The 13,008-nt window shown below is 45.0% G+C and overlaps 1 pseudogene; it reads right to left on the bottom strand.

The window, feature by feature from the left end:
* Positions 1-419: 419 nt before the first annotated feature.
* LOC103671370 lies at positions 420-1,244 on the bottom strand (annotated as a pseudogene).
* Positions 1,245-13,008: the final 11,764 nt, after the last annotated feature.

Here is a 13,008-nt window from a genome sequence, read left to right as displayed (position 1 = left end):
GTCTTGATTACTGTTGTTTGGTAGTAAATTTTGAAATTGGGAAATGTGAACCTTACTTCGTTCTTTTTCAAGATTATTTTGGCTATTTTGGTCCCTTGAAACTCCATATGAATTTTACAATTATCTGATCAATTTCTATACACAAGTTAACTGAATTCTGATAGGTTCTTTCGTTGAATTTGTAGATCAGTTTGGGGAGTTTTGCAATCTTACCAATGTTAAGTCTACTGATCTGTGAACATGGGATGTTTTTCCATTTATTTAGATTCTTTCATTTCTTTCAAGACCATTTTGTAGTTTTTAGAATCGAGTATAAATTTTGCTCTTCTTTTATTAAGTTTATTCCTAAATATTTTATTCTTTTTGATATTATTGTGAATGGATTTTTCATTTCTTTTTTTCCTTTCTTCTTTTTGTTAACTAAAACAGTTGACAATTTTATTTTCACATTTCACAATACAAATGAAAATTGCTTTTTTTTTTTTTTGGTCCCACTACTCCCCTGCAAAAACTATTCTCTCTTTGATAGGAAGGGGGGACAAGTCTTCCTGGTTATCCTGTTAGAAAACACCCAGAGTCACAGCACCTTGATCTCCTGGTGAAGTACAAGAAGTAATATAAAATGGATATAAAGAGGTTCTCCCTCTCCTTATCTGTCTGATCGAGTCATTCCTGGCTGAATGGGTACCATCATGGGACAGGTGGGAGGTCTCATCGCTGCGGGTGCAGGCATCATTGGCATGTGGCCTTCCATAGGTGGCCTCTTTCCAGGAGCGGGTCCCACTGGCATCATCCCAGGGGAGGAGGACCCATCACTGGCATCATGGGAGGGCCCCTCCATATGGGATGCTGGCATCATACCAGGGCAATGAGGACCTGGGAGACTGGGGGGGGGGGAGGAGGGGGGGGGGGGGAGGTGGGATCATTGCCCCTACAGGAGGAGGAGTAAAGAATGGAGTAGGAGGTATCTTTTCTTATTGAAATGCAGTGGTTGTATTGTGGATCAGGCTCTGAGCCTGCTCTTCCATCCACTTCTGATAGTAGCCTTTCACATTCTCTGGGTTTCCTACCACTGACTACAGTGTATCTTTCTCACAGATGGAGAATCATGGGTGAAGTATGTGTTGCAATAGTGACAATAAACCTTAGGTATGTTGCTTTGCAGGCCGTTGGCCACTCTGTCCCTGATTTGTTTTCTTAATTTCGGATTATTCATTTCAAGTGCATAGAAATACAATTGATGTATTTTGATCTTGTATCCTGCAATCTTGCTGACTTGGTTATTAGTTCTAATAATATTTTTTAGTGGATTTCTTAGGATTTTTTTTTAAAGATTTTATATTTTATTTGACAGAGAGACAGCCAGCGAGAGAGGGAACACAAGCAGGGGGAGTGGGAGAGGAAGAAGCAGGCTCCCAGTGGGGGAGCCTGATGTGGGGCTCGATCCCAGAACTCCGGGATCACGCCCTGTGCCGAAGGCAGACGCTTAACGACTGAGCCACCCAGGTGCTCCTCTTAGGATTTTTTATATACAAGATCATAGTATCAATGAATAGAGATAGTGTTACTTCTTCCTTTCAGTCTGGATACTTTTTATTTCTTTTGCTTAACTTTTGTCCTAAGGAATGGTCTTAAGAGCTCAGAAAGACTAAAATGTACCGGACCAATCTCTGGAGAGAAACTTAAAGTATACCCACTGTATGCTCAGCATGCTACGTGGTGATCATGTTTGTATCCATTTATGGAAAACAAAATAAAACATGTGGAACATTCATGGTGCCCTAAAAGTCTAACGGGAGTGTTCTTTTCATTCTTCTCCTCTCAGGCTAACATGTTTCCTTTTCAGTGGACACTTACTGAGAACTTCTTTTTGACATATTTTCTAGGTATCTAGGATATGGTGCTGAACAGGAGTGGCCAACACTGAGCTCAAAGTCTAATCAGGGAGATAGACAAGCCAAACTGATGATTATATACTCATGAGAACAACACATTTTATGGGAGGAATGTACAGAGTGATAAGGGAGCATAGAAAAGGGGAAAGGGAAAAAGATTCTCGATGGAAGCAGATTGGATTGGGACATCTTGAAAAGTAGGCAAGGGACCCAAGTGTGTTTCAGATACACAAAGCCCCAACTGGTCCTCCACCAGGACCAATTCTCCAGTGATTTCTCCTTTCCTATTTGATTAGTGTGCAAATAAGAGTGTGTAGACCCCAGTGGGAGTCCTCCGAGGACCCTGAAAGAGTAAGTCAAAGAAAGGAGAAATAGAAAGAATGGTTGAGGCCAACCAGGAAGCATAAACATGACTTCCTCTTGGCTTCTTGAGAGAAATTACTCATCCTGTTATTCTTCTCTTCCCAGCAACCCTCTTCCCTTGGCCTGTCATATGACTTTGTTCTCTGGCATTCTGCTCTAGTCAGAGCAAGGGGCCTCAGTTCAAATCCTGCCTTAGGTAGCCACAAATGTCTACTTTACTTTGTTCAGTTGAACAGGCCACAAATGGACCATCAAAATGCCTGATTGTAAGGTGGCCAACCATGCTGGTTTGCTTGAGGGTATCCCAGTTTTACCATGGAAAGTCCTGCATCCTGGGAAGCCCCTCGGTCCCAGGCAAACTGGAATGGTTAATCACTCTCTCAGTATGTCTAGACAGGAGCAATCTTCAAAGGAGTTTCATTCAACATCTGAAACCAAAGGTTTTAATGTATCTGGGAGCTACTATGTTCTATTGATGATTAGCTAAGACTCTGAGGTTAAGACCTAGGATAGACTTTCAGCTCTGCCAGTTACAGTTTCCAGGCTTTGGGTCATTTATCTGTCATTCTGAGCCTCACTTTTCACATCTCATAGCACTGTTGAGAATTAATTGAGAGAATGCCTGCAAAGTGCTCGGCACAGGACCTGCAACATTGTAAGGGATTGATAAATAATCAGTACTCTTGTTCAGCGGTCAGCAAACTGAAGACAGTGGGCCAAATCCAATCAGCCTCCTGTTATTATAAATAAAGTTTTATTGGAGCTACATCCATGTGTTCACACATTGTCTGTGACTCCTTTCAAGCTATCAAGGCAGAGTTGAGTAGTTACAATAGCTGCAAAGCTTAACATAGTTTCTGGTCCTTTATAGAAATAGTTTGCTGATTCTTGCTCCTATGAATATCCCCCAGGGCTGTTAAAGGAGTCCTGACCAGGAAGCCTGGGCTCCAGTGTGACAGGCACTAGCTCTGTGACTTCAGGGAGATCACCCGACTCCTCGCTTGGCATACAAGTAGATGATGTATGATAAGGCCCACCCATGTGGCCAAACTTCAGGGACCTATATTTTGAACCTATAAGATGGTTACAGAAAGAAGTTCTGTGGAAGGTGGGTGAAGTGTGCAGTGAATTCTGTCTTTGATGCCTCATTCTTGAATTCCCCAGATTTGATGAGGTGTTCCCTTCCTGAGCTGCGCCCTTTACAGGAAGTCCCAGCAGCCTTCAGAAGGGGGCGGGATGAGCAAGCTCGTCCAACCCACCTGAAAGTCTCTGTCCGTGGCTCTGGAGAAGCCAGGGGCTGTGTCCTATCCCACAGGGAGCCTGGTTTCTGGTGTGAGGAAGCGTGAATCACAACCCACTCCTACCTGGTCTACCTGCCTACAGGGGGTTGTGGAGAGTCACCCCGATTTGCTAATGGTAATTTTTAAGTGGCTCTGAGCCACCTCAGAGGTCTGCCTCTACTCTCCTGAAGTGCTGATTACAGAATCATGTCCTCTGGTTTCATAACTGGACAAAATGCACATTAACAGATAGGAAGAGAGAGGGAAAAAGGAAGAGAGAGAGAGAGAGAGAGAACCAGGCTCTCAAGAGATTTCCATACATAATAACTCATTACATAGGAAACTCCCACCAACTCTTTAGATGTAACTCCATTTTATAAAGAAATCTCTTTCTCCCCTTTTTTTTCTTCCTCCCATTCCAAATGCTTTCCCTCATTTGTCTCCCTAAACACTAGTTTAAGGCCTTCTCCTTTGAGAACCTACTCTGGCTAAACCAGGCCACCCATCCCTCCCTTCTCTGTGTGCTTGGAGCCTCTACCCAGCACCTCCTCACACCTGGTCTGGGTTGTTTTCTGAGAGTTCTATGGGCATTTGTCTCCCCTTCCCAGGACTGTCATTTCCACAAGGGTAGGGCAGGGCTGCGCTGTCTACCTCATCTGCACGCCCTGGGGGTTTGGGCTTGCGCTCGGCACACCAGGAGTCGGGGGGCCTGGTAGAAGGTTCTCCTCACCTGCCTCCAGCCAGTTCCAGGGCTGGGACTTCCCATCTCATCCAGGTTCTGGAGGCTACATTTAAACCTCTCCTACACCCAGATTTCCTTTCTGAATTGTTATCCTCGTAGGTGGGTTGATTCATCCTGCCCTGCTCTTTCCTTAAGGCTGTAGTACGACAGGGCTGGACTTTTTCCCTGAGTAGGATAACAACGTCAGAGCTTGGCTGGTGGCAGCATTTCCCTAATGAATTAAAAAAAAAAAAAACAACCAACTGTATTGTCACCACGGATGAGTGCTTATCTGCCTTGTTCTCCTTTTGCAGAATAATTAACATTCTGTTGCTCGGAAAGCCATGAATGTCTTGGGGATGTCTAATTGCGTTTACCTACTGGCGCTCTTCTGAGTCTCTTTACTTTGGTGTCAACTTTTATTTTGATTATATGGGCAAAAACCAACCCTTTTTAATTTTATTGTTATTTTCTTAAGAAAGAGAGAGCGTGAGTGTGGAGGAGGAACAGAGGGAGAAGGACAAGCAGACTCTCCTCTGTGCATGAAGCCCGAGGCAGGGCTCGATCTCCCAAGACCTGAGCTGAAATCAGGAGTCAGACGCTCAAGGGACTGAGCCACCCTAGCGCCTCAAACCCTTTTCATTAAACTAATGGGGCTATTAATGATTACCATTCATGTTCTAGCAGAAAAAACACACAATCAAAAAATAGGGTGTTCACTTCCTGCACTTTCCTGGGCAGCGTGTGGAGTGGCCCCTGGGAACTTTGAAGGCCGCACGGACGTTTCTCCTTCCCACTGAGGAGTGGGAGGTGTGGGCCAAGCTAGTCAGGATCATTCTCGCACTCACTTTTTGTTGGGCATCTGCGAAGTACTAACAGATGAGAAGACAACACTTTCCACCTGGATGATCTGTGGTCCTCACATGGACTTTGGGTGTTCTAGTTTTTCGATTCCTATACAGCACACACCTGGTTAACCAGGCTTCCTTAGAATTCACGTGTAGTTGGACACTGAGAGGAAAAATTCACTTTCTACAAAGCAAAACACATGGGAGGTGCCAGGCATGAGGAACCATTTGCTATTCCCTGAACCGGTCATAATTTCCATGGAGGTGGTGCTTTGTGCCGGGCCCATAAAACGCCCTAGAGACTGACTACAGCTGATGACCAATGCGAAGCCAAGGGGCCATCGAGCTCTGGGGTGGGACGTCACCTTACCTAATTTGGGCGTATCTCTTGTGACCGGCCTGCCCCACCGACTCTGTAACTACAAGGGAGTGTGAACGCGAAAGGTTTGGGTGGCTTTTGGCATTTTTCTTTGTGTCCAATATTATCTACTCCTTCTGACAAACGGGGGCCAAAGGGCTATTTGCTCTTAGGTAAGCAAGTAACCAAAGTTTCATCTTACAGAGACGTGCACATTTTTGGTAGACAGGCTCATTTGTAAATGGTCCAATGAGTCCAGGAAAGCTTAGAGAAGCATTTTTGGTGTTACTTTGAACCTTCTGGTCCCAGTGCCCCAAATACGGGGCATAATTCATAACATGGCTCCCACTGCCTGCATTTTTTTTTTTTTTTAACCAACACACACTTCGCCCTGTGTGCTAGAACTTCTGTGCTACCTTTATGGCCAGCTTCTTATAGAATTTAAGACTGACTATTTTTAAGACTTAAAACAACATTTCCTACTAATTTGGGGTACTGTTTTGCTCTTTGACCTTGTGGTTTTCCAAGCACAGGCAGGCATCAGCAGATTTGCTGCAGGAAGCTGCTGCAGATGTGGGAAGAATATGAAGAAAGTGTGAAGCCAGAGGAGGAGGGGCTGCCCCACCCCTGGCTCGCCAACTTGGTATAGGTTGGCCGGGTTGGCAGTGGCCTGACCCACCTCAAGGCCGGGGGCCGTGCTCGCCTGGGCCCAGGGCAGGGCCCCAGCAGAACCTCCATCTTGTCAGTATTTGCCTCTTACTCTTTAACTCCGGCCCCAGCAGAACCCGGTTTCTCTCAGAAAGTCTTCTGTTTATTCTGTACTTGCACATGGAGATCATGGACATTGGTGAAGAGAATCCGACAGGAGGACGTGGAATGATTCAGAGAAATAGCTCCTGAAAGGGTGGCAGGTGATTCTTCAGGGAGTCCTGCAGTCCTGCTCTGGTGGCTGGATGGAGGGACTCCAGCCCCACTGTAGCTTCTAGGCCAATGTCCCATCAGACTAACCCAAATTCCCTTTGCAGAATCGGGACAACTTGCCACTAGTGTATTCAGGAGAAAACATTACTGGGTGTTAGGAGCTGAACTGGGTCTCCCCTTCCCCCCACCATTCATTTGTTGCAGTCTGACCCCCTAGTACCTCAGAAGGTGACTATATTTGGACATAGGATCTTTAAAGAGGTAATTAAGTCTAAATGAGGCTATGCAGTGGGTCCTAATCCTATATGACTGGCATCCTTAGAAGTAGCGGAGATGAGGACACAGATAGACACAGAGGGAAGATCATGTGAAGACGCGGGGAGAAGGCGGCCATCTACAAGCCAAGGAGAGAGGCCTCAGAAGAAACCAACTCTGTTGACACCTCAGTCTCAGACTTCCAGCCTCTAGAACTGTGAGAAATTAAATTTCTGTCGTTTAAGACACCTAGTCTGTGGTATTGGTTATAGCAGCCCTAGAAAACTAACATGCTGGGTCTGGTGCTCCTTATTTTTCTGGCAAGTAGGAGCTTCTTAACCAATTCCAGGTGTTCTGTGGGACTTCTCTTCTGCAGTTCTTAGTGACATTGTCCTTCTTGTCCATCAGTTTTTCTTTTTTTTTCCTTTAATTATTGAAGTCTTATTGACATACAATGTTATATTAGTTTTAGGTGTACAACATAGTGATTCGACAATTCTATAAATTACTCAGTGCTCACCACGAGATATGTAGTCACCATCTGTCACCAAACAACGTTATTATAATATTATTGACTCTATTCCCTATGTTATTCTTTTCATCTCTGTGACTTATTTATTTTATAACTGGAAGTTTGTGCCTCCTAATCCCCTTTATTTCACCTCACCCACCTCCCCTCTGGCAACCATCTGTTTGTTCTCCATATTTAAGCATCTGTTTGGGGGGTTCCTGACTGCCTCATTCGGTTAAGTGTCCGTCTCTTGATTTGGGCTTGGATCATGGTCTCAGGGTCATGAGGTCGAGCCCCATGTTGGGTTCTGAGCTGGGCACAGAGTCTGCTTGGGATTCTTTCTCTCCCTCTGCCCCTCATCTGCTGTTCATGCTGTCTCTCTCTCTAAAAAAAAAAAAAAGTGCTTTTGTTGTTTGTTCATTTGTTTTGTTTTGTTTTTTGGATTCCACATGTAATCTTGTCTTTCCAACCAAAAAAATTTTTTTAAAGATTTTATTTATTTATTTGAGAGAGAAAGAGAGACAGAGAGCAGGAGCAGGGGGAGACACAGAGGGGGAGGAAGAAGGATAAGTAGACTCTGCGCTGAGCACAGAGCCGGAGGAGGGGCTCAATCTCAGGACCCCAAGATCATGACTTGAGCCAAAACCAAGAGTCAGACGCTTAACTCGATGAGCCCCCCAACGCCAATCAAATTTTAACACAGAGTTTTACCCCACTTTTTTATTCTTTGCATTCTTTTCCTCCTGCTGTGCTGGGAAAACCTGGGACCGGAGATGAAGAGACTGAAGCCAAGAACATTGTTATCAAGCTGTGTGACCTTGGGGAGGTCACAAAAGCTCCTGGGCCTCAGACTTCTGGTCTGTAAAACCAGTGGTGGAGCGGGGGCTCTTTGAAGCCCCTCCCCATCTCTGACAGATACTCCTGAGTCTGCCATTAACCTCTCATGGACACTCTAGTGAGCTCTCTCTTTTCTCAGGTTGCTGATTTCTCCCGTTCATAAAGTAGCGAGAAAATTCCTTCTTGCTAATATCTGTAAAGGAGGCCCACAGAAAGAAGGTCCTCTCAGAGCTCACATGCGCTAGTGAGAAAAACAAGAAGTATGGTTCCAATTCCTGGAGTAGACCTGAAATTCTAGAGCTGTCAGTTAAGTTCCCAGTGCTGCCTCTGACTTCCTTTGTTCAACAAGACAAGTTAATGAATTACTTTTTGTTTCAACATAGGCAGTGGTTGAGGTCAAACGTTCCTTGAAACCTGGATGATCATGGAGATGTAAAATAGTGCAAAAATGAATTAATGAGCAGTCCCGTGAACCTGGCACCTATTCCTGGGAAGCTCTGCCATTTTGGCAGCATGGCTCAGCCAACGGTTTGGTGTTGAGTCTGGGTCCAGATGAAGTAGGGCTCTTCCTCCTTTTCCCCATTCCAGCGCAGCCACTCAATCCAGCCTTGAATGCTTTGTCAGCTTATCTGCTGTAACAGGTAGAGCTCGTGTCATTCTGGCACACACCTTGAGCCCATCCTAGGGTTTATTCACCTGAAATCGGAGGCCGCTAACCATCTTCCTGATGAGTGCCCCGTGGCTTCATGTTTTGCTGTGTGCCTCTCTTTAATTCTGTGTAGCTTAATGCAGCTTCAAAAATTTAAGTATTTCCTGATCTATTCAGAACCATAAGGATACACAGTATCACATATAAAAAGACTACATGACCCAGTTGTAGACTCCAGAGAGCTTATGGTTTCCCCAGGAAGATAAGATACATGCATGAAACAATCTGAGAAAAGTCAGGAGGAAAGAGCTATAGTCCCTGTTGTGCTGAACAGAGTCTTGAGTGCTCAAATGGATAATTGAGTCAGTAAGTTCCGGGACTGGTGAGAAAAGAGAGATACTGGAGATGCCGCAATTTTAGGAAAGAGAAGATGTGGGCCTTGATCTACTCTTGGCATTTTTAGAATGAGACAGGTGATACCAATTTATGTGGGCATTTCAGGTGCTGGAGGATCAGAAGAATCCCCTAGACTCTGATGGAAGTGAGACATTGGGTTGAGGGAGAGAGATCTTAGGAGAGGTAAGAATTAGTAGAGAGAAGGGCCAGCGATGGAAAGTGGACTTGAAGAAACAGCCTGTTTACTTTGGACCGTGTGAGATGGTTTCCAAGAAAACACCCATCCCCTTTCTCCATCCCATACCTTTTTCACTTTCCAGACCCTGATGTCATGACTCAGCACAGCTGCAGTTATGTATCTTTTCCTTTCCGCTTGAACCCCCTCAGCTAAAGTACCATTTTCTTGGCACCCAAAGTGGAGTGCACTGCCAGTGGAGCAGATGAGAGATTGATTTTGGACTGTCAGCCTTGATGGAAAGCTGAGGGCTACTGCATGGCTTTCTGGGAGGTGGCCATTAAAAAATGGTGTGGGGTGGGTCTTCGAAGAGGGTGGAATTTGCAAAACTCTTTTCTAAAAAAATGGGCACTGGGAGACTTTCATCCTTTCTAAATCAGTCCGGACTCTGACCCCCTTTAGATGGAGTTCCAGGGTTTATTTCCATCCAGTGGGACAGGGATGCCATTGTGGTAGGAGTTAACGTGACGGTTTACCTGGTAAGGTCTGAGGGCTCCAGAGAAGAGATGGATGCTGGATGAGGCAATGGCCCCTACCAAGGTTTTATAGGAAACTACAAATCTAACAGGAGAGAACAGATTTTCTTTTTCACCCTGACAGGACAACTACTTCCTTGGAGAATGCCAGGAGCCATTGCTAACAGGTAACTTTGTTACTTAAAATATCATCGAGAAGAATTTGGGATGGGCCTTGGTCTTTCCTAGGTGGAGGAATGGACACCTGACCTAACGAAGGTTTCATTAAGACGAAGAGGATCATTGTTTCAGGGGCCTTAGAAATGGTACCTTCCTGAAATGCTGGAATATTCCTGTAAATTGATTCACCTATGCCCATCTCCTCCCAAGACAAGTGACAGAGGGGGAAGGTAGACCCATAGAGAGAAGACCATACGTGGATGAAAACACAATTTCCTTTTACGCTGCTGCCTCCATCTGCATTATTTTGGGGCAGTTAAGGGTTGGCACGGCTGGTCACCACTTTAGTTCTGGTCTGTGATAGCATACCAGGAACAGATGACCTTTGTGGCCCAGTCAACTCAGAAAGGCAGTTTTGCTGCTTCCCAGCAAATAACTGAACAATCTGGGTCTGATAGAATTTGGGCTTGATGTCCTTTCTTGTGAAATTTTGATATAAGAGGAAAAAACAGGCAATTCACTGATTTTGTTACCTTGTGAGAGGCAGTATACGGTGGCGGTGAAGAGCATGGGCTTTGAATTCACTTGACTCATATCTTGCGTCCCTTGCTTAAGAGCTATATGCCCCACACCAAGTTCCTTCCCTTCTCCAAGCCTCAGTTTCTTCATCAGTAAGACCGGGACAATAATCCTATCTAACTAAATCCAGACCTAAAAGTTGCTTTAAGAACTGAGATAATATATGTGTGGCACATGGTGATACACCCGGTGAACGACAGCCACTAGTAATAATGATTACTTACGGAAGATTTGGATAGGGAAGATATTCGGTGGATTCAATGAGATTGGCCATTTGGCACAGAAGTTCATTCTAATACTCATTATTAAAAACAAACAGGGTCACCTGGGTAGCTCAGTCGGTTAAGTGTCTGATTCTTGATCTCAGCTCTGGTCTTGATCTCAAGGTCATGAGTTCAAGCCCGCCTTGGGCTCCACACTGGGCATGAAGCCTGCTTAAAACAAACAAACAAACAAACAAAGAAATGTCAAAAACACTGGGAAGAGATATAAATAGGACAGATGTTCTTGACTTCCTCTATGGCCATATGGCAATAACCTTTGACCACTGGGCAGCTGACTCCCTACGCCGTGACCTACCCTGTTGTCTGGCTGGTGGCTAACACAATAGGTCTGAGTTGGAAACTAAATATAGCCCCTCAAAGACTATTTACTGATCTCCTGCTATATGCCAGACACTATTGTAAGAGCTGGGGATCCAGCAGTGACCAATGTCCTTGACCTTATGGCACAAACATAGAAGTAGCTATATGTAAGCCATTAACAAGGTCATTTCTGATAGTGATAAGGGCTATGGGGACATCTTCTTTTCCTCCAGACCCATATGTGAGAGGCTTTGCCAGAGCAAAGACTCCTGCTGATGTTGAATGTGGCTTTCAAGGCCACTGGGGCTGATTCCACTGCGCCTACTTATGCACACAGAAGACTCCAGAGCAAAGCTTCTGACTTGTGAGACATGAGGGCCCCTCTGAAATACAGAGCTCCACTCAGTGCGGGAGAGCCTTGCAAAATCCTTTTTCCCTCCTCCTGGGATTATGTGAATAGGTCTTATAACCTAAAAGGCCCCTTTGCAATAAAATTCATGTTTTTAACCAACTCAGTCCTTTCCTGTCTTTCCCATTTGCACAGATCTCTGTTATTTGGAAGTTTAAAAAATGTGTAGAGTCCTCGGGATTACATGTTTCTTAGTCAAACCGAAATATGTTCCCTTTTTTATTCTCCATGCAGAAAAGTATCTCTGGAAACATATACCAACCAATGCCAAATGCCTGGGAGTCAGGAAAAGTGACACCTGCCAAACCTTTAAAGTTGGATTTTCATCCAAAGTGAAAATTAGGGAGCTGGCTCTCCTGAGCTTTGGATCTGTGACACAGGAAATTGAGCGGGCCCTGAACTAGAGGTCAGGGGAGCCCAAGTTCTCTGGAAGTTATTAGTCATGTTACATTGGGCAAATTGCTGAATATCTCTGGGGCCGTTTCCGCATCTGTCAAGTGGGACAATTCATGAGCTGCTGTGGGGGTAAAATAAGGTAATGCATCTATTTGCATGATCCATCCAACACCCTGGCTTTTTTGTTCCTTGACCTCACCTCCAAAAATCTCTTTCTGCAACCCAGTTCAGCCCTCCACTCTCATGGTTACATCCTAGGCCATACTGTCGCCCCCAACTGCTCTTATCTCTAAAATTTGGTTTCAAGGATTCCCTCCTCTGAGAATGATCTATTCTTTCGGCTCGCTGGCACCCACACTGCAGAATTCCCTGAGCCCCCCAGGACCATGCATCCACGGCCCCTATGGGGTCTGTCATTGTTCCTCTCTCCCTTTGGCCTCACTTCCCTTCTTGTCTACTCTAGAATCCGTGCTTTATCATAACCACTCCCTCTTTTCCCTGTTACATTTTTTTGGCACAATCACAACTGTAGTTGAGCCCAACTCTTCACGTTGCTGCAGCTGAACGTAGTTGGGGAAAATCACACAATGGGGCAATTTTTTTTTCCCATTTAAATGTCCATGACCCCTTACCTTAAATATGCATTCATCGCAGCCTAGCTACCCCATTATGTTTCCCTAGTAGGGTTGCTTTGCAATTCATCAAAGTGGCTATTTTATACTCTCTTCTCCTTTCTTAAAACTCCGCTGTCTTAAAACTGCCACTGCTGGTGAACCTTACTGCATAATTCAAAGAGAGTTGAAGGATTGGGACAGAAACACCGTCTTTCTACCATCCAATCTACCAGCCTCTCCACACCTGTATTCACATTCTCCATCTTCCTCCCACCACAGAGGGAAATCTGCCCATTTTTGCCCAGAATTCCTTCCCTTCTCAGCAACTTCACTCCTGTGGTTAACTCACCTTCTTTCACACATCCATCTTCTCTCTCCTGGATCCGTTTCCCCACGTAGAAACATGCTGTCATATCTCCACCTTAACACAAAACAACATACATTCCCTTTTGACCCTGCATCCTCCTGCCATCCCAGTTCTTTGCTCCCTGTCAGTGAGAACCTCCTAGAGAGGTGTCTACA

The sequence above is a fragment of the Ursus maritimus genome, unplaced genomic scaffold (assembly GCF_017311325.1).
Source record: "Ursus maritimus isolate PB19 unplaced genomic scaffold, ASM1731132v1 scaffold_6, whole genome shotgun sequence".
NCBI classification, from domain to species: Eukaryota; Metazoa; Chordata; class Mammalia; order Carnivora; family Ursidae; genus Ursus; species Ursus maritimus.
The sequence above is the reverse complement of the archived record's forward strand: the minus strand, read 5'-3'. Positions and strand labels throughout refer to the sequence as shown.